Below are 22,035 nucleotides of genomic sequence, written 5' to 3'. Positions count from 1 at the left end.
TCAGGGCACTCAACAATTCTTCCTTCACTCTAATGTTATGTTCAACTTCCTCAATCTCATCAACAACAACTAGTCCACTTGGAGGAGCAGAATATGTATTCTTTGTAATCTTCTAGTAATATTCTCCAAGACATCTCAAGTTCACTTCCATCTAGTTCTTCCATATAGCATAGTTACTTCCATCAAATCTTGGAATCTCCTTCTTAAAGATAACACGTCTAGTTCCAGTTTCCATACCGGATCTCCTCAAGTGGTTAAGCTTTTTCCAGAGGATGTAGCTCTAATATCAATTGTTAGAAACAATAATGAGGGAAAAATGAGAGAGGGTGGTGAACCAATTTTCATCAAATCAACAAAATTAACCACAAAAATAGATCCGATAAACTACAACAATAACAAAGATAAGCAAGTAGATAACACAACACACAACAACAAGATTTTGATGTGGAAAACCTGGTTAATGGAAAACCATGGTGGGAACCTACCCACATAAGATGACACTTTGCAGTAGTATGTGATACTATTACAATGGGGAATGCACATGCATTCAGACACACTGCCTAGAGCCCACTAATCAAAAGATAATAACCTAGAAGGATACAACCCTCAGGGAAGTCTCACTGACTTACAACAAGATTTAGACTACAATCTGAAAGGAACGAACTAAAAGAATAGCATCTCCAAATGCTTGATCATAGTTCTAGTTAAGCACAATGGTCTTCTCTGCAACACCAATATCTTCACACTAAAAGATGAATCCTTATTTGCATATATACCACTCTTTGATAATGCAAAAACCACCTCTATATACAAATTACATGACAATATCACCTTTATATACAAATTTATCAACCTTGACAACAAGGTTAGCTAAACCCTCAATTCACAATTACAAAATTACATCAAATGATACAAAGATCGACCACCAGACCAATGTAATGATTTACATGACATAGCATGGACCTAATTCAAATTCCTAAATGCTCATGACCACCATAAATCACACCAATATCAACCGCAACATGCTACACCACCAAAAATACTGCATAACACAAAGAAAATCACCGGTTCAACAAAATAACTAAAAAAACACACAATGATCAATTCATATCATAAAAATAAATAGAACATGATTAGGAAACACCAGCAAGTATGTTAGAATCATGAGCAACAACTACACTAACACCACTTATCAAATCTTCATCGATCAACATCTGAACCTCAAGAATACTCAAACAATAGCAATTGTCACGAAGAAAGATAACTTGCAAAGCACCAAATCATGAACCATCTGAAATTAAGATACACAAGACCATCCCAAACAATCTCCTAAAATCACAACTCAAGATCTTATCATACCAGAATATACTAGAGGAAATATTGAACTCTGCAAAGCACCGATAAAAAAAAAACTGTAAAACCAGATCATATGATATGATCAATTAAGCTTCCCGGATCACCAAAACCAATAAAGAAGAATATAATTATAATATAAATACTCCATGCACCAAACCATAATCCCAATAAACCAATCTACAATCACCAAAGCAAGAAAATGTTGACTTCAATGACAACAACATATCCTAGCAGCAACAATGTCCAATAGAATCAATGTATGGTACCTACAAACCTACAACCAACACTAAACACAAAATATACATCATAATATTCAAACCTGTGATAGAGAATCATGACGACATATCTTTCTCGCTATTAGTGATATGGCATTGTCTCTACTCATGAATACACTTAGAAGACAGTCACAAAAAATTAAGCACTATCGTAAACATCATCATATCCAATTTAATAATGATATATGGTTAGTACATCATAAGATTTCATCAAATCACCATAAACAAATATAAACTAGACATATGAAGTGAGCACATAAAGATCATCAAATAAGAGTCCATCATCATATTAGTCTATAAATATCATCATCCTCATGAAATAATAATGCCAAGTGCCAATATAATATGTCTTTCATCAATAATAAAGCATCCAAACATAAGTATATCCATAAACATCTATCAAAATCATCTCAAAGTATTCCATGCTATAGCAATATAGTCTATCAATGCACAAAAGGAAAAGATGAAATAGGGAGGGGCATTACACAAACAAACATAATCCAAGAAGAGAATGCAACAATAGGCACAATCTAACTAACTCCAGGGTCTCCATGACCTTTCCCCAAGCATGCATCCAAGAGAACAAGAACATAGACAAGAAGCAGTGTGACTAGCTTGCCACAACAACACACCACACAAGACCAAGGGCAATAGTTGTTGGCAGTTGACACTCGTTCGATGACTTTTGATGCTTAATTCATGGTTTAGGGTTGTCATTGATGGAAAATCTTCTTGGATATTCAATCTGGTGGTCATGATTCCTCTCTTATCTAGAAGCAGGAGTTAATCAGTAGGTAGTTAACTAGTAATTTAGGGCTATCTCAGTAATGTTTTGGTCCGGAAATATTTTGGGTGATTGTGGTTATTGATTTTGTGATCTCAATGAATGAGAAGATCCTTAGGAAGCGTTTGATTATACTCTTTTGGTCTGGTGCTATGATTTTTTAAAGATTGAAGCTGACTTGAAGCTACACTTTGCACTTTTTGTTAGCTGACTTGGAGGAGATTATTTTTATAAGACCGGACATATAAGACAAAATTGGCAATTAGTTTTTGATGTGGTATAGTTGTGGTGATCAGTTTTTGGTGTGATTTAGCATAGTTTCACATGCACATTTGGTTCATAGTTTATCCGGTAGTCGATAGAGATAGAAATAGAGTATTTGTAGAGAGAGTACAGTCTGAGATCTAGTTCTTAACCAGAACTCATTCATGCATTGTCAGATGCTACTTCAGAGTTCATTTCACTGTATTTCCTCATTGTAATTGAATTGTAAGTCAATGAGACTTCCCTGAAGGTTGTAGCCGTCCAAGTTATTGTAATTGAGCAGTGAGCTCTAGGAAGTGAGCTTGAATACAAGTGCATTCCCCATCTATATAATATTTATGTACTCTTGGCCATAGTATATAAATATTGTGGGTTCCAACCCCACCATAGTTTTTCCCTTTTCAGGTTTCCACATAAAAATTTCGGTGTTGTGGATCTGTGGTTTATTTATTGCTTTTTTATGTTCTTTACTGTTACACATTTCTAACCGGTGTTTGAATAAGTTTGCAAATTTGATTTCCGATAGATCACTGATTCACCCCCCGTCTTAGTGATCCCTGATTCAAACAATAACTCTAGATGCTAATGCTAATGATCTATGAGGTCAATGCAGGAACTCTAGATGCTTATGCACAACACCCACTGAATGCTCCAATTGACACAAAATAAGAGAGGTTCAGACTTTGTAAAGAAAAATCCATGGAACTTCACACCAAGTTCACTGAACTAGAAAGGATAAGGAAGGTTGCTAAGATAGTAGAGGAAATCCTCATTGAGGAAAGTCACCCAAGAGAGAGAGTCAAAGATGCAAGAGCTGTGAGAGATGCAGTAGAAAAGGCAAAGAAACAAAAGACTTCACCAACTCCAACCAAACCTAAGGTGAGAGGGTCTTCTCTCGCTTCGGTGAAGACACCTTTAGCTTAGTCAAAACCCTTTGGTTCATCTGCTAAGGGAAAAGGTAATTTGAGAAAGAAGCAAAAACCATAGAGGGAGTATGTAGCAGTTTTCTTGGTGGCATCTAAAATAGAGTCAGATGTGGAGATTCAAAAATCCCCTAAGAAAGGAGAGTTTGCAAAAGTGATCTGGAAATCTCAATCTGGTGAAGAGAAGAAAGGGAAAAAGGAGAAGAAAGAAAAATATAATCCTATTCTCTCTAGTAGGCCTAAGTGAGGAGGGAGAACCAAATCTGACTTGGATGAGGCAATTAAATTATTAGGATAACCGGTGAACAACTGAGAGGGGGGCAGGGTGAATCAGTTGTTAATAGATTATGAAACTTTAAGCATACAAAACCTTTTACTGGAATGCATAAACCAAATACCAGAATAACAAATATATTAGTTAAGCACAAACATAAATCATAAACCAATTACCATGCATCCATAACACATAACACCAAGATTTGTATGTGGAAAACCCGGTAAAGGGGAAAAACACAAGGGGAAGCCTATACATAGTTAGATGATACTTCTATAGTAAGTATCTGATTACAATAAGGGGCTTGCACATGTAGGAAGGCCAACAGCCTAGAGTGCACTGCTCATCACAAAAGGAGCCTCACTGACTACAAAAGATATCTAGACTACAAACCAAAAATATGAATGAACTGCAACAATAACATCTCCTATGCCTGAGTATAGTTCTGGTTAAGCTCAATGTTGGAGGTCTTAAACCTCTTACACACACCCAATTTGATCACCTATGATCAACCAAAACCTCTACATATGATTACAACTTTATTCACACATAGATAATCCCATAACCGTAATCCTAGACCACAATCTACAAAGAGATCTTACATCATATTTATACCAACCTGGGACCTAAAAAATGTTGGCATGATTGGCATAACTGATATAGATGAATGCAGGTGAAGAATGATGACTGAACCGATAAAGGAATGTTTGTGATGAAGATATTGCGATTGCATAATTGGATGACTTTGATCAGTTATTTGTGTTGTCATTGATGAAAAATGATGTTTACTATTTTTGTCATCTAAGTATTTTTGGTCTACGGGAAATGCCTTACTAGTATTGTAGACAGTGAACTAGGAATTAGGACCTTAACTAGTAAATGAGGAAATGTTTTGATTAGATCTGGCAATTGGTGATGATTGAAATGTTGTGGTTTGGAATGTGAGTTTGTGATGCATTCAAGGCATGGAGATCCAATGAAGGACAACCCAACCTTGCAACTAAACATATAAACCATGCAAAGCATACTAGTAACCGGTAACAAGGTGCCAAAAATAGTAGAAAGAACAACTGGTAACAACACAAAACAGAGAACCGGTAAACAATATGAATGAATCTTATTACAATCTGAAGAATGATACATGCCACATGTTGGATCACAATCTAGGATACAATTAATGATTAGAATGCAATTACAAGATCCATATATCATCCTCATAACAAATTGGATTCCGATAATAGTCTATCGGTTCTATCCTAATCCGGACCTCAGCCTTCCTACCTCAGTCCTACCAGATCAAAATCCTATCAGTTCTACATCTTCGCTCTATCTCAATGCTCTATCTTCAATCTTCTAACTTCTTTGATATTACTTATATCTTCAAATGATTCACAAACCTCCATATATATACTGGCCACAAATAATTACAACTTAATCAAGTCAGCCCAAAGACCAACTGGTTTAGGAAATGTGCAATGATAACATGTCAGCTCAATCACTTAAGGACAATCTCCAAAACACAAAATGAAGCACATACCTCATAGAATATCGGCCAAGGCCCAAAGAAACACCTCAAACAATCTGCAAGTCACAGATATCAACTAGAACCCGAAATGATCTTCACTCAACATACAACCAGGCTAACCAGTAAGAACACACCAACCAGTACAATACCATAATCCACATACTACCAAAAAAAATCCAAAAAATATGAAACTCAAACATGATAATGACTATGAACACAAGGAAATATACCCAAAACCACAATGATAAACACTCAAACATGAAGAAATGCCATGCTCAAGCAATTCCACTAAAAACTGTTCAATCAGTAAGAACTAGATGGGTGCTCTTGCATCAAACTCTCAGGGTTAATTGAAAAGTGAGTCCCATCACTTGCTTTGGTTCGATGATCGGCTAGTAGGTACTTGCAACTACCTCAGGGGATTCGACGATCTAACCACAACTTTTGGTTTCCTCTCCACGACAATCTATCGGTCCAACTACAACCTGCTTCAATCGGCAATCTGAACAAGTTTCCACCCACTAACTACCTCAAGCTCAAGCTATAGGATCGACAGGATACCTGCAAACCTTTCTTTTCTCACATTTGGCGATCTAAACAAGTCTATAAGTTGCCTTAGTCTTCTCTCTAACCAACCGGTACAAAATGAACACTTTGTCCAACAATAGGTTCATGAACCAGTTCTGATACCATTTAACATAGTCAAGGTAGGGAGATCCAATAAAGGACAACCCAACCTTGCAGATAAACACATAAACCTTGAAAAGCATACCGGTAACTGCTAACAAGGTGCCAAAAACAACAGAAAGAACAATTGGTAACACCACAAAACATATAACCGATAAATAATATGAATGAATCTTATTACAATCTAAAGAATGATACATGCCACATGTTGGATCATAGTCCAAGATACAATTAATGCTTACAATGCAATTACAAGATTCATAGATCATCCTTATAAAAATTCGGCTTCTGATAATAGTCTACTAGTTCTATCCAATCCAGACCTCAGCCTTCTAGCCTTAGCCCTACCGAATCAGAATCTTGCTAGTTCTACATCTTCGCTCTATCTCAATGCTCTATCTTTAGTCTTCTAACTTCTCTGATATTACTTATATCTTCAAATTATTCACAAACCTCCATATATACTAGCCACAAATAATTACAACTTAATCAAGTCAACCCAAAGACCAATCGATTTAGGAAACCTGCAACGGTAACATGTTGGCTCAATCACTTAAGAACAATCTCCAAAACAAAAAATGATGCACAAAACTCTGGGAATACCAGCCAAGGCCCAAGACAACACCTCAAATGATCCACAATTCATGGAGATCAACCACAACTCAAAATCATCTTCGCTCAACATACAACTAGGATAACCAGTAAGAACACACCAACCGTGACAATATCAGAATCCGCATACTATTGGAAACAAAGCCAAAATATATGAAACTTGAACATGATAATGACCATGAACACAAGGGAATAAACCCAAAACCACAATGCTAAACACTAAAACATGAAGAAATACCACACTCTCAAGCAATTCCACTGAAAACTGCTCAACCAGTAAGAACAAGACTGGTGCTCCTACATTAGTTTGTATCATTGTATTTGATCGAAACTGCATCCTATTTTGGTTATCATAAACCATGTTTATGATTTTTTTTGTAATTTTTTCTAGGGTTTAAGGATCAGTGAATAATTCTCTTAATCGGTAATGATTTTTTGGTTTGGCAATGATCTACATCAAGTTCAAATGTTGGTGATGACATGGCATAAACTATGTGAAGTGTTTGAATGACATTTTGGCACATTTGGAGAGAGAATTTCTTGGGAATCAGTGAAGCGCTTAGAAGAGTGTTCTAAGGGTTTGACTTTGTACCATATCAAGATGCGATGATCATTCAATGTTTGTAATTGATTGTAATGATCCATATGATGATCAATAATGATCTGTAATGAGTTGTAAATATCTGTGATGGTCTATGTTGTAATTCTTAGGATTTTGTAACTAACTAAGTTGAGAAGGTTATTTATGTTGGTACAGTTGATGTTTGTAGTGTCAGTGGTTTTGAGAAGAGTATGAAGCCAAACCAGAGTATGAGATCTGCTAGTGTAGTAGATTTGGAGCAAGAATTGGATCTATTCAAGTAAGCAGTTAAGTGCTATACCTAGATCATTCCTTGTTGTTCTCTAACAATTGCAGCAGTCAAAATCCCTTAACCGGGTAGGTCCTAACATGCCTTTCATTGTAAATCCCTTAACCGAGTAGCTCAACATCTGAGTATTAAATCCTCTTGTGAGGTTGATCCTACCATGGCTCATAATCTAAATCCCTTAACCGGGTGACTCCTAATAGGGTCTTCTCCTAACAGGGCATCTTTGTAAGATTCTAACCAATTCCCACAGTGGTTTTTCCCTATTTGGGGTTTCCACGTGAAAAACATGGTGTTCATATGGTCAATTTTTTATGTGTTGTTATGTTTTACTTTCAGTTTATGCATGTTGACAGAAACTTAATGTCTCCTATGACAATATACTATTAGAGTTTTTGCAATTCAAGAATTGAGACCTATTTTTAATGATAAAGTCACTGTTGATTCTCTTATTGGAAAGTTGACTACATTTGAGTTAAACAACTTTGATAATAGTGTTTGAAAACCCTCTGAATTTCCTTTTAAAGCTTTTGTAACTGGTACATCTACTAGGAAAGGAAAGGATATTTGTCATAATCATGACTGCAACTCTAGTCATGGTGGTAGCAAAGGTGAGGATGATAATGAAGATCATCTGATGGAACTTGAGGCACTATTGGCTAAAAGATTTTCTAGAGGCATCTGTAAGTATAAAGGTAAATTACCCTTGAAGTGTTTTTCCTACAATAAGATTTAACACATTGCTGAAAATTGTCCTAATGGTGATAAAAGGTAAAGTTCAATAAATTTAAAGGAAAAGGACAAAAACATTGTTATGTTGTAGTGGATGAAGGAGTAACTGATGAAGAACCAGAAGAAGATGACAATGGGGAGATAGTGTTTGTTGTTGTGAAGGAAGATCCTACTGATGAAAAGGCATTGGTGTCTCACATAGGTAACAGTGATGAATGGATAATAGATAGTGGTTTCTCACACCACATGACTGGTGATAGAAACAAGTTCTTATCCCTTGAAGAATTTGATGGTGGTGTGGTTAGGTTTGGTAACAACTCACCCTGCATGGTTAAAGGTAAATGAACTATTTCATTAAATGGAAAAAGAAATACAGAGGATGTCTTTTGGGTTGATGGATTAAAACATGACCTTTTGAGTGTTGGTCAATTAAATGATAAGGGATATCTTCTAGAATTTAAAAGTGGAGTGTGTAGGATTCTTGGAAATAATAGAGAATTGATTGCTACTAGAAAGCAGACGAGAGGTAATCTATTTCATCTAAATACTAATGTGAATATTTGTTTGGTGGAAAAGATTGAATACAATTGGTTATGGCACAAGAGGTTTTGTCATGTGAATTTTGACAATTTGATAAAGGTTAGTAAATCAAGTATTGTGAGAGGCTTTTCCCATCTTGTTAAATTAGATAATGTGTTATGAAAGGATTGTTAGATGGGTAAGATAACTTATGTATCTTTCAAGAGTAAGTCTTTCTCTTTAGAAAATATTCTAGATTTGGTTCATACTAATCTTTGTGGCCCTATGATGACTAAGAGCTATTTTGGTGATAGATATTTCATGATTTTCATTGATGATTTTTCCAAAATGATGTGGGTAACTTTTCTAAGAAATTTTTTGAGGCATTTAGTAAATTCAAAGAATTCAAATCTTTAGTTGAGAAAGAAACCAGGAAGAATTTGAAATGTTTGAGATCTGACTGGGGAGGAGAATTTACTTCTGATGAGTTTGTGAAGTTTTGTGATGAACAGGGAATCAAGAGGTAGATATCAGCTCCTAGAACTCCACAACGGAATGGGATAGTAGAGAGAATTAATAGAACAATTGTTGAAGCTTCTAGAACCATGTTGATTCAGGGTGATGTACTGATAATGTTTTGGAGAGAAGCAGTCATCACTGATGTTTACACTTTAAACTAGGTACTTGTCAAGAGAGGTAACAACAAAACACCTTATGAATTATGGCATGGAAAGACTCCTACTGTAAGTTACTTTATCATTTTGGGAGTAAATGTTTCATTAATGTGATGATTACACTAGAAAGTTTGATGCAAAGTGTGATGAAGGTTATTTTCTTGGTTACTCTACAAAGAGTAAGGATTTCAAATGTTATAACAAGTGAAAAAAAAAGATCATTGAGAGTGCAACTGTGAAGGTAGATGAATTCTCTGAGAAATCTGATAAGACCAACAAATCTGAACTTGAGAAAGATGAAGAAAAACTCATGTTTATTGAACCAAAAGTACAAAAGAATGATGAACACGAAAATGCAGAAATAGGTGCTCAACCGGTAAATGAAGAAAGCGATGAAGAAGATGAAGAACATGAAGAAAAGGGCATAACACAAAAACTGGTAATACTAAGATATGTCAGACTAAATCACTCAAAAGAACAAATTATAGGAGATAAAAATGTTGGTGTACAAACAAGAAGGAAAATTAGAGAAAACTCTTGTCTGATTTCAACTATAGAGACTAAAACAGTAACAGAGGCATTGAAGGATGATGATTGGATTAATGTTATGAATGCGGAATTGGATCATATAGAGAAGAACAAGACTTGGACACTTGTTCCCAGACTAGAAGAAAAAAATGTGATTGGCACTAAATGGGTCTTTAGAAACAAGTTGAATGAAGAAGGCAAGGTTGTGAGGAATAAATCTTTGTTGGTATGCAAAGGCTATGCACAAGAAGAAGGAGAAGATTATGGAGAAACTTTTGCACCGATGGCAAGATTGGAAGGCGTAAGAATGTTACTTGCTTATGATGCATTTAAAGGCTTTAAGGTCTACCAGATGGATGTTAAATATGCTTTTCTTAATGGAATCCTTGAGGAAGAAGTGTACATAGAACAACCAGATAGATTTCCTTTGTCTAAGGATAAAGATATGGTTTACAAGTTACATAAGGCACTGTATGGATTGAAGCAGGCACCAGGAGCATGGTTTGAAAGATTGCATGCACACTTGATCAAGATAGGATTCCAACATACCAGTGAGGAAAATAACTATTGGCATAATGGATAAATTGATTATGTATTGCATTGATGTTTCGTCATTGATGTCAACACTAGCTGATATGGTTGGTTATCGACAGATAGGTTTTGGTTACTAGCAGAAGATCTAGTGTTGCAGGTAGAAGAGATTATCTGTTGGACACTTCTGGCATGTTTGGATCAATGAAGCATGTTTGATTTCATGTGTTATATGCTCCATGAGCATGTCTTGCTTAGTTGGTATTGACTTGGTAATCGAAGACAATGTGGGACAAGCTCATATCTATGTATTGCGGTGATGAACATGTTCAAAGAGCAAAAGTGGATAGTCTAAGAGGACAACTTGAATCTATGAGGATGAATGAAGGTGAGAACATAACCCAGTACAGTACAAGACTAAAGAAGATTGTCAATCAAATCAAAGGAGTAGGTGGAACTATTGAAGAAAAGGATATAACAAGTTGTTAAGAGCCCTTATAGCGGCTTATGCAATCCGAGTCTCTGCAATTAATGAATTGAGGTATGTACCCAATATGCCAATTTCCTTAGATGCTACTATTGGTAAGCTACATGCATTTGAGTTAAGTAACTTTGATAACAGTGGGTCATTGGTAAATAAAGTTGAATCTGCATTTAGTTCTTTTCATATTGGTGAGTCTGATGATTACAATGATAGAATGAGTAAGTACACTAAAGGGGATCACAGTGGAGCAAGTGAAAGATTTCACAAGAACATGGAAGAAGTACACAAACTATATGAGGAAATCAGAAAGCAAGAAGAGTTTGAAGCACTATTAGCCAAAAGGTTACCGAGAGGCAAAGGTAAGTATAAAGGAAAACTATCTTTGAAATGTTTCAATTGTGATAAGATAGGACATATGGCTTCTAACTATCCTGACAAAGATTCTACTAAAAAGAGAGATTACCGAGATGATAGATGGAAACATAATCATTATGGAGGACACCAAGACTTCAGAAGAAGAGATAGAAAGTCATGCTTAATAGCCGATGAGGAATTCAATGATGATAAATTAGATGAAACTGATACAGAGGAAGTAGTTTATGTGGCTATCAAAGATGGATCAGATGAAGAAACGTATGAAGAAAAAGCCCTAATATCTCACATAAATACTAATGATTCTTGGATCATAGATAGTGGATGCTCACATCACATGACTGGTGATAAACACAAGTTTGTTATGTTAGAAGACTATGATGGAGGCTATGTAAGATTTGGTAATGATGCACCATGTCCGGTAAAAGGTAAAGGATCTATAACACTTCTTGACAATGCAAGATGCAATGATGTTTATTGGGTTGAAGGTTTGAAATACAATTTGTTGAGTGTAGCACAGCTAAATAATACAGGATACCAAATAGAATTTTAGAAAGGAATTGTTAAAGTTCATGACAAGCATGGAAAGTTAGCTTCTACTCGGACACAAACAAAAGGTAACACATTTCACCTTGACTCAACTCAAAATAAATGTTTGTATGCAAAGATAGATGATACCTGGTTATGGCATAAAAGGTTTTGTCATGTAAATTTTGATAATCTGATCAAACTAAGCAAGAAGCACCGAGTAAGAGGTCTATCAAGTCTTGAAAAACATGAGACTGCTATGTGCCGAGGATGCCAGATGGGTAAAATTACAAGATCAAGCTTTATAGGTAAGTCCTAAACTTCCAAGGGAATTTTAGATTTTGTGCACACTGATCTTTGTGGTCCTATGAAAGTTCAAAGTTATTATGGTGATAAATATTTCATATTATTTGTGAATGATTATTTAAGGCTGATGTCAATTATGTTTTTAAAGGAAAAATCAGAATCTTTTCAAATGTTTAAATGGTACAAGGCAAGAGTTGAAAATGAAACAAGAAGACAACTGAAATATCTTAGATCAGATAGAGGAGGAGAGTTCACATCTGATGAGTTCAACTTATTTAGCAATGATCATGGTATAAAAAGACAAGTCTCTACACTGAGAACTCCACAACAAAATGGAAATGCTGAGAGAAGAAACAAATCTATTGTGGATTGTGTCAGAACCGTGATGATTGAAAATAAAGTGCCACAAACATTTTGGAGAGAAGTAATAAGAACAACAGTTTACACCTTGAACCGAGTACAACTGAAGAAAGGAACTTTGAAGACACCATATGAAATCTGGTATGACAAGAAACCTAATGTAAGTTATTTAAAAATCTTTGGAAGTAGATGCTATGTACACAAAGATGATAGAAATGGCAAGTTTGATCAGAAAAGTGAAGAAGGAACATTTCTTGGTTATTCTTCTAGAAGTAAAGCATTTATATGTCTGATCAAATCATCTAGTAAAATAGTAGAAAGTCTAAATGTAAAAATTGATGAATTTGCAGAAAGAAATGATGAAGGAAATTCCAAAGAACCAGAAGATTATGATGAATTTGTCTATGTTCAACCGATAAGTCCTACTGAGAAAAATGCAGAAGGAAATGAAGAAAATATTCAATTACCGAGTGATGAAGAAGATTATATAGAGCCTACCGAGCCGTTATTAGCCAATTATGTTAGAGGACATCATGCATCAAGTCAAATCATAGGAGATAAGGATGATTGAGTAATGACAAGGAACAAACTGAGACTGAACATATGTCTGATATCTTAATTTGAACTGAGAATAGTGAAAGAGGCATTTAATAGTGAAGATTGGATAAATGCTATGACAGAAGAGATTGATCAAATCAAGAAGAATGACACATGGACACTGGTCCCAAGACCGAAGGACAAAAATGTAATCAGTACAAAGTGGATTTTCAGAAACAAGCTGAATGAAAAAGGTGAGGCCATTTGAAATAAAGCAAGACTAGTTTTCAAAGGTTATGCCCAAGAAGAAGGAATTGATTGACTTGAATTAGGTGAGACTTTTGCACCTGTGGCAAGAATTGAACGAGTAAGAACATTGTTGGCATATGTTGCTTACAAGAATTTCAAGGTATATCAAATGGATGTCAAATCTGCATTTCTGAATGTTATATTAGAAGAAGAAGTTTTTATTGAACAACCTGAAAGATTTTTTGAAGACAAGAATAAAGATCAGATATGTAAATTGAATGAAGCTTTATATGGTTTGAAACAAGCACCTAGAGCATGGTATGAAAGATTGCACTCTTATCTAATCAAGATTGGTTTTATAAGGACAAGTGAAAACAACAATATGTACATGAAGAATGATGAAAATGGAATACTGATCTCAGCCATATTTGTTGATGATATTATCTTTTGTGGAAATGACTCTCTATGTAAGAACTTTTGAAATGAAATGAGCAAAGAATTTGAGATGTCATTAATCGGTGAGATAAAGTATTTTATAGGTTTACAGATACTGCAAATGAAAGATGAGATATTCATTACTCAATCCAAGTACATAAAGAAAATCTTGAAGAAATTTGGAATGGAGGATTCAAAACCAGTAAGTACTCCTATGACTACCAACTGTAAACTATCAAAGAATGATGAATCTGCATCTGTTGATGAGACACTTTACCGATCCATGATTCGAAAGTTGCAATATGTTGTTCACAGAGGCTAGACATAGCACATGCAGTAGGTATAGTTGCAACATTCTCTGTAGATACTAAGGAAACACACATGACAACAATCAAGAGAATTTTTAGATACTTGAAAGGCATTGAAGATTATGGCTTAGTATATCAGAAAAGAAATGATTTTTATTTAAGAGTTTATATTGATGCTGATTGGACAGGCAACATTGATGACAGGAAAAACACAAGTGGAGGAGCTTTCTTTTTAGGAGAAAGACTAGTGAGCTGGCTTAGCAAGAAACAAGGATGTGTTTCACAGTCAACAACAGAAGCTAAATACGTTGCTGCAACATTGAAATGTACCAACATAGAATGGATCAAACAACTATTGGAAGGTATAAATGAGAAAGTTACCGAGCTAGTAACTATATTCTGTGACAATACTAGTGCCATTAACATTTCAAAGAATCCAGTTATGCACTCTAAGACAAAGCACATCTCTATCAAATATCATTATCTTAGAGAAGAAGCTCAAGAGAAGAAAGTGGTGTTGGCATATGTTATCACAAAGGAACAAATAGCATATATCTTTACCAAGCCACTGCCAAGGGATACTTTTGAGTATCTCAGAAGTAAGTTATGGGTCCTACCCCTATCTTCTACTCACTGACCGAGTTCGGTGAAAGCATCAATTCGATGACTCTACAGAATATCTTTTAGGAGTTGATTATTTACACACTTTAGGATGTTTTCTAAAGGTGTGCAGGAAAAAATACAGGGAAGAGGAATTGAAGGCATAAATGCTCTGATTGAGACTAAGTTGACACATAACAGTAGGAAATCACTTCATACAAGAAGAAATTATGTTTTAGTTCTTTACTTTTTCTCATTGTTTTCAAAGGGGGAGAAGACTAGAGAAAAGGAGGAGACTAATGTATGGGGGAGAATTCTGATGACAGGTGGAGAGCATTTCAGAATCTCACAGCAATCCAAATCAATTAGGTCAAATCAATTTTTTGCCATCAATGCCAAAGGGGGAGATTGTTGGCATTAGGCATTATAACAAACAAGGAGAGATTGTTGGCATTTCAATAAGGATATTAAGAAGGTTGTTGATGATTATGGATATAACTGATTAAGGATGTTTATTGTCTTAATATTATTATTTTGTCATTGATGTCAAGAAATTGGTTTTCTAATTCAGTATGATGTTGCCATATCTTGAAAAGTATGATTTGATGAGTATAAAGATGTCTATAAAAGACAGAAAGAATATGATGAATAAGGGGAGGAATAAGTTATTCAATGGGCAACTATTACCAAGTTAGACAATGATGAGATCATGATGTTTAGATTTTTTTGATACCATACATATGTTATTGATTGTAAGGTTAATACTATACTATGTTACCGAGCAAAGAACCTAGTCGGTAAACCCTAAGGTTATCGCTATCGGTTAATGAAGGTGGTATGTCTACTGAGTGAAGTTTAGTATTTACTAAGTTGCAACGGAGTAATAACAGAATGCATTGAATGAATAAAAGTATTTTTTAATGAAGGAAGCTGATGAGCTAGCTATGAGTAAATGATTGGTATGTCGTGAATGAAGTTTGTTAAAGAATTTATGGCAAAGGAAAATTGATAGGAAGATCTACAACTCAGATTGAACTGCAATACCCTAGCACAAGTTCCAAGAAATATATGCAAGTTCCAAGGCGGGGTAAAACATTTTCAGATTGAAGGATACATTGAACCTGGTCAAGTTTGAAGATCTGATGGCTATGATTGATCATAGGAAATGTGATCAAGGAGATTAAGCGGTTGGCGAATTGTTTATAAATAAGAAACTATTGATAAACAATGCATGCGGGCAAGTGTATGCATAGGGATGCTACATAGTGATTACCGAGTAGAGAAGCTTGAAGACCTATTTGAATAACAGAGTATAGAGTCTAGCAGATGGACAAGATCAGTCCTATTGTATTGAGAAAATAAGAATCTGCTTTATCATTTTAGATGTGAAGTTGCAGACATATTTTTATTACTATTATTTTGTAAAGTGATAGAAAATCTCTTAAACGAGTGGACTTAACAACCTTATTTGTAAAACCCTCTAGCAAGGTGACATTTTGATTGAGTGTTTGAAATCCTTTAACAAGGTCACTTCTAACAAGGTCAAGATCCTAATAGATTTGAGGGAAATCCCTTATTCGGGTCACGTCTAGCAATGTGTTTGTAATCTTTAACAGGATTTACTTTTAACCGAGCATACTCTAGAAGAGTATATTTCTTAGTGGGTCCGAAATCCCACAGTGGTTTTTCCCTATTTGGGTTTCCACATTAAATCTAGTGTTATGAGTGTTATGATGTTTATATGCTTTTGAGTTTGCATGTTTAGCAGTTTTGGTTATATTGCTGAAGTATATGTTACCGAGATTGAATCTGTTGTTTTTATGGAAGATTAAGTTTGTATGATTCACCCCCCCCTCTCATCTTATTAGCTTGGCATATGTACTTAACATTAAGTATTAGAACTATCAATTGGTATTAGAGCTATGGACTCCAGAAGAAAAAGTTTAAAGGTACTTGCTGAAAAGATCCAGAGATGTATAAGAGGGATGCACCGAAGCTGAACAAGTCAAGTTTCTCTACATGGCAGAAAAGGATGAAGCTACACCTATCAGAAGTTGGAGAATATGTTGTATATTTTCTGGAGAATGATTTCATCACACCTAGCACCTATCCATTAACAATGGAAGAGATAAAGGCAAAGCAAGAAAATATTCAAGCAATGATTGAAATAACATTTGCATTGACCGATTTAGAGTTTAATGATCTAGAAGGCTGCAATGATGCAAAGGCAATGTGGGCCAAGCTCATATCTGTGTATAGCGGTGATGAACATGTTCAAAGAGAAAAAGTGGATAGTCTAAGAGGACAATTTGAATCTATGAGGATGAATGAAGGTGAGAACATAACCCAGTACAATACAAGACTAAAGGAGATTGTCAATAAAATCAAAGGAGCAGGTGGAACTATTGAAGAAAAGGATATAACAAGTAAGTTGTTAAGAACCCTTCTACCAACTTATGCAATCCAAGTCTCTGCAATCAATGAAGTGAGGTCTGTACCCAATATACCAGTTTCCTTATATGCTATTATTGGTAAGCTACATGCATTTGAGTTAAGTAACTTTGATAACAGTGGGTCATCCGTAAATAAAGTTGAATCTACATTTAGTTCTTTTCATATTGATGAATCTGATGATTACAATGATAGAATGAGTAAGTACACTAAAGGAGATCACAGTGGAGCAAGTGAAAGATTTCACAAGAACATGGAGGAAGTACACAAACTATATGAGAAAATCAGAGAGCAAGAAGAGTTTGAAGCACTATTAGCTAGAAGGTTACCAAGAGGCAAAGGTAAGTATAAAGGAAAACTACCTTTGAAATGTTTCAATTGTGATAAGATAGGACATATGGCTACTAACTATCTTGACAAAGATTCTACTGAAAAGATAGATTACCGAGATGATAGACAGAAAGATAATCATTACAGAGGATACCGAGACTTTAGAAGAAGAGATAGAAAGTCATGCTTAATAGCCGATGAGGAATCCAATGATGATAAATCAGATGAAACTGATACAAAGGAAGTAGTTTATGTGGCTATCAAAGATGGATCAGATGAAGAAAGGTATGAAGAAAAAGCCCTAATATCTCACATAAATACTAATGATTCTTGGATCATAGATAGTGGATGCTCACATCACATGACTGGTGATAAACACAAGTTTGTTATGTTAGAAGACTATGATGGAGGCTATGTAAGATTTGGTAATGATGCACCATGTCTGGTAAAAGGTAAAGGATCTATAACACTTATTGACAATGCAAGATGCAATGATGTTTATTGGGTTGAAGGTTTGAAATACAATTTGTTGAGTGTAGCACAGCTAAACAATACAGGATACCGAATAGAATTTCAGAAAGGAATTGTCAAAGTTCATGTCAAGCATGGAAAGTTAGCTGCTACTAGGACACAAACAAAATGTAACACATTTCACCTTGACTCAACTCAGAATAAATGTTTGTATGCAAAGATAGATGATACCTGGTTATGGCATAAAAGGTTTTGTCATGTAAATTTTGATAATCTAATCAAAATAAGTAAGAAGAACCGAGTAAGAGGTCTACCAAGTCTTGAAAAACCTGAGAATGCTATGTGCCGAGGATGCTAGATGGGTAAAATGACATGATCAAGCTTTACAAGTAAGTCCTACACTTCCAAAGGAATTTTAGATCTTGTGCACACTGATCTTTGTGGTCTTATGAAAGTTCAAAGTTATTATGGTGATAACTATTTCATATTATTTGTGAATGATTATTCAAGGATGGTGTTAGTTATGTTTTTAAAAGAAAAATTAGAAGTTTTTCAAATGTTTAAATGGTACAAGGCAAGAGTTGAAAATGAAACAGGAAGACAACTGAAATGTCTTAGATCAGATAGAGGAGGAGAGTTCACATCTGATGAGTTCAACTTATTCTGCAATGATCATGGTATAAAAAGACAAGTCTTTGCACCAAGAACTCCACAACAAAATGGAATTGCTGAGAGAAGAAATAGATCTATTGTGGATTGTGCCAGAACCCTGATGATTGAAAAGAAAGTGCCACAAACATTTTGGAGAGAAGCAATAAGCACAACAGTTTACACCCTGAGCCAAGTACAACTAAAGAAAGGAACTTTGAAGACACCATATGAAATCTGGTATGAGAAGAAACCTAATGTAAGTTATTTTAAAATCTTTGGAAGTAGATGCTATGTACACAAGGATGATAGAAATGGCCAGTTTGATTAGAAAAGTAAAGAAGGAACATTTCTTGGTTATTCTTCTAGAAGTAAAGCATTTAACTATCTGATCAAATCATCTAACAAAATAGTAGAAAGTGCAAATGTGAAAATTGATGAATTTGCAGAAAGAAATGATGAAGGAAATTCCAAAGAACCAGAAGATTATGATGAGTTTATCTATGTTCAACCGACAAGTCCTACCGAGAAAACTGCAGAAGGAAATAAAGAAAATATTTAGTTACCAAGTGATGAAGAAGATCATATAGAGCCTACCGAGCTTGTATTAGCCAAGTATGTCAGAAGACATCATGCATCAATTCAGATTATAGGAGATAAGGATGATCTAGTAATGACAAGGAACAAACTGAGATAGAACACATGTTTGATATCTGAATTTGAACCGAGAATAGTGAAAGAGGCATTTAACAGTGAAGATTAGATAAATGCTATGATAGAAGAGATTGATCAAATCAAGAAGAATGACACATGGACAGTGATCCCAAGACCGAAGGACAAAAATGTAATCGGTACAAAGTGGATTTTTAGAAACAATCTGAATGAAAAAGGTGAGGTCATTCGAAATAAACCAAGACTAGTTTGCAAAGGTTATGCCCAAGAAGAAGGAATTGATTATGGTGAGACTTTTGCACCTATGGCAAGACTTGAAGGAGTAAGAACATTGTTGGCATATGCTGCTTACAAGAATTTCAAGGTATATCAAATGGATGTCAAATCTGCATTTCTGAATGGTATATTAGAAGAAGAAGATTTTATTGAACAACCTGAAGGATTTGTTAAATACAAGAATAAAGATTAGGTATGTAAATTGAACAAAGCTTTATATGGTTTGAAACAAGCACCTAGAGCATGGTATGAAATATTGCACTGTTATCTAATCAAGATTAGTTTTATAAGGACAAGTGAAAACAACAATATGTACATGAAGAATGATGAAAATGGAATACTGATATCAACCATATTTGTTGATGATATTATCTTTTGTGGAAATGACTCTTTATGTAAGAACTTTGGAAATGAAATGAGTGATGTCATTAATCGATGAGATAAAGTATATTATAGGTTTATAGATATTGCAAATGAAAGATGAGATTTTCATTACTCAATCCAAGTACATAAAGGAAATCTTGAAGAAATTTGGAATGGAGGTTTCAAAACTAGTAAGTACTCCTATGACTACCAACTGTAAACTATCACAAAATGATGAATCTACATCTGTTGATGAGACACTTTACCGATCCATGATTCGAAAGTTGCAATATGTTGTTTACAACAGGCTAGACATAGCACATGCAGTAGGTATAGTTGCAACATTCTCTGTAGATCCTAAGGAAAAACACATGACAACAATCAAGAGAATTTTCAGATATTTGAAAGGCACTGAAGATTATGGCTTAGTATATCAGAAAAGAAATGATTTTGATTTAAGAGTTTATACTGATGCTGATTGGGCAGGCAACAATGATGATAGGAAAAGCACAAGTGGAGGAGCTTTCTTTTTAGGAGAAAGACTAGTGAGCTGGCTTAGCAAGAAATAAGGATGTGTTTCACAGTCAACAGTAGAAGCTGAATACGTTGCTGCAACATTGAAATGTACCAACATAGAATGGATCAAACAACTATTGGAAGGTATAAATGAGAAAGTTACCAAGCCAGTAACTATATTTTGTGACAATACTAGTGCCATTAACATTTCAAAGAATCCAGTTATGCACTCTAAGACAAAGCACATCTCTATCAAATATCATTATCTTAGAGAAGAAACTCAAGAGAAGAAAGTGGTGTTGGAGTATGTTAGCACAAAGGAACAAATAGTAGATATCTTCACCAAGCCACTACCAAGGGACACTTTTGAGTATCTCAGAAATAAGTTAGGGATCCTACCCCTATCTTCTACTCACTGACCGAGTTCGGTGAAAACATCAATTCGATGACTCTACAAAATATCTTTTAGGAGTTGATGCTAATTTACACACTCTAGGATGTTTTCTAAAGGTGTGCAAGAAACAATATAGGGAATAGGAATTGAAGACATAAATGCTTTGACCGAGACTAAGTTGACACATAATAGCAGGAAATCACTTCATACAAGAAGAAATTATGTTTTAGTTCTTTACTTTTTGGCATTGTTGTCAAAGGGGGAGAAGACTAGAGAAAAGGAGGAGACTAATGTATGGGGGAGAATTCTGATGATAGGTGGAGAGCATTTCGGAATCTCACAACAATCCGAATCAATTAGGTCAAATCAAATTTTTGCCATCAATGCCAAAGGGGGAGATTGTTTGCATTTGGTATTATAACAGACAAGGAGAGATTGTTGGCATTTCAATAAGGATATTGAGAAGGTTGTTGATGATTATGGATAGAACTGATTAAGGATGTTTACTGTCTTAATATTATTATTTTGTCATTGATGTCAAGAAATTGATTTTCTAATTCAGTATGATGTTGCCATATCTTGAGAAGTATGATTTGATGAGTATAAAGATGTCGGTAAAAGACAGAAAGAATATGATGAATAAGGGGAGGAATAAGTTATTCAATGGACAACTATTACTAAGTTAGACAATGATGAGATCATGATGTTTAGATTGTTTTGATATCATAAATATGTTATTTATTGTAAGGTTAATACTATACTATGTTACCAAGAAAAGAACCTAGTCGGTAAATCCTAAGGAACCTAGTCGGTAAACCCTAAGGTTATCGCTATCAGTTAATGAAGGCGGTATGTCTAGCGAGTGAAGTTTAGTATTTACTGAGTTGCAACTTGTCCTTATAAAACTGATCTTGATCAAATAAGAGTTTAGTCTCTCATACCATGCTCTAGGTGCTTTTTTCAGACCATATAAAGCTTTGTTTTGTTTACATACCTGATCTTTACTCTTGTCTTCAACAAATCCTTCAAGTTGTTCAATGTGAACTTCTTCTTCTAGTATACCATTCAAAAATATATATTTAACATCCATTTGATAGACCTTGAAATTTTTGAAAGCAGCGTATGCCAAGAATGTTCTTACTCCCTCAAGTCTAGCCACAGGTGCAAAAGTCTCACCATAATCTA

This window comes from Cryptomeria japonica, chromosome 9 (assembly GCF_030272615.1).
Source record: "Cryptomeria japonica chromosome 9, Sugi_1.0, whole genome shotgun sequence".
Lineage (NCBI taxonomy): Eukaryota > Viridiplantae > Streptophyta > Pinopsida > Cupressales > Cupressaceae > Cryptomeria > Cryptomeria japonica.
This window is presented reverse-complemented; position numbering follows the sequence as displayed.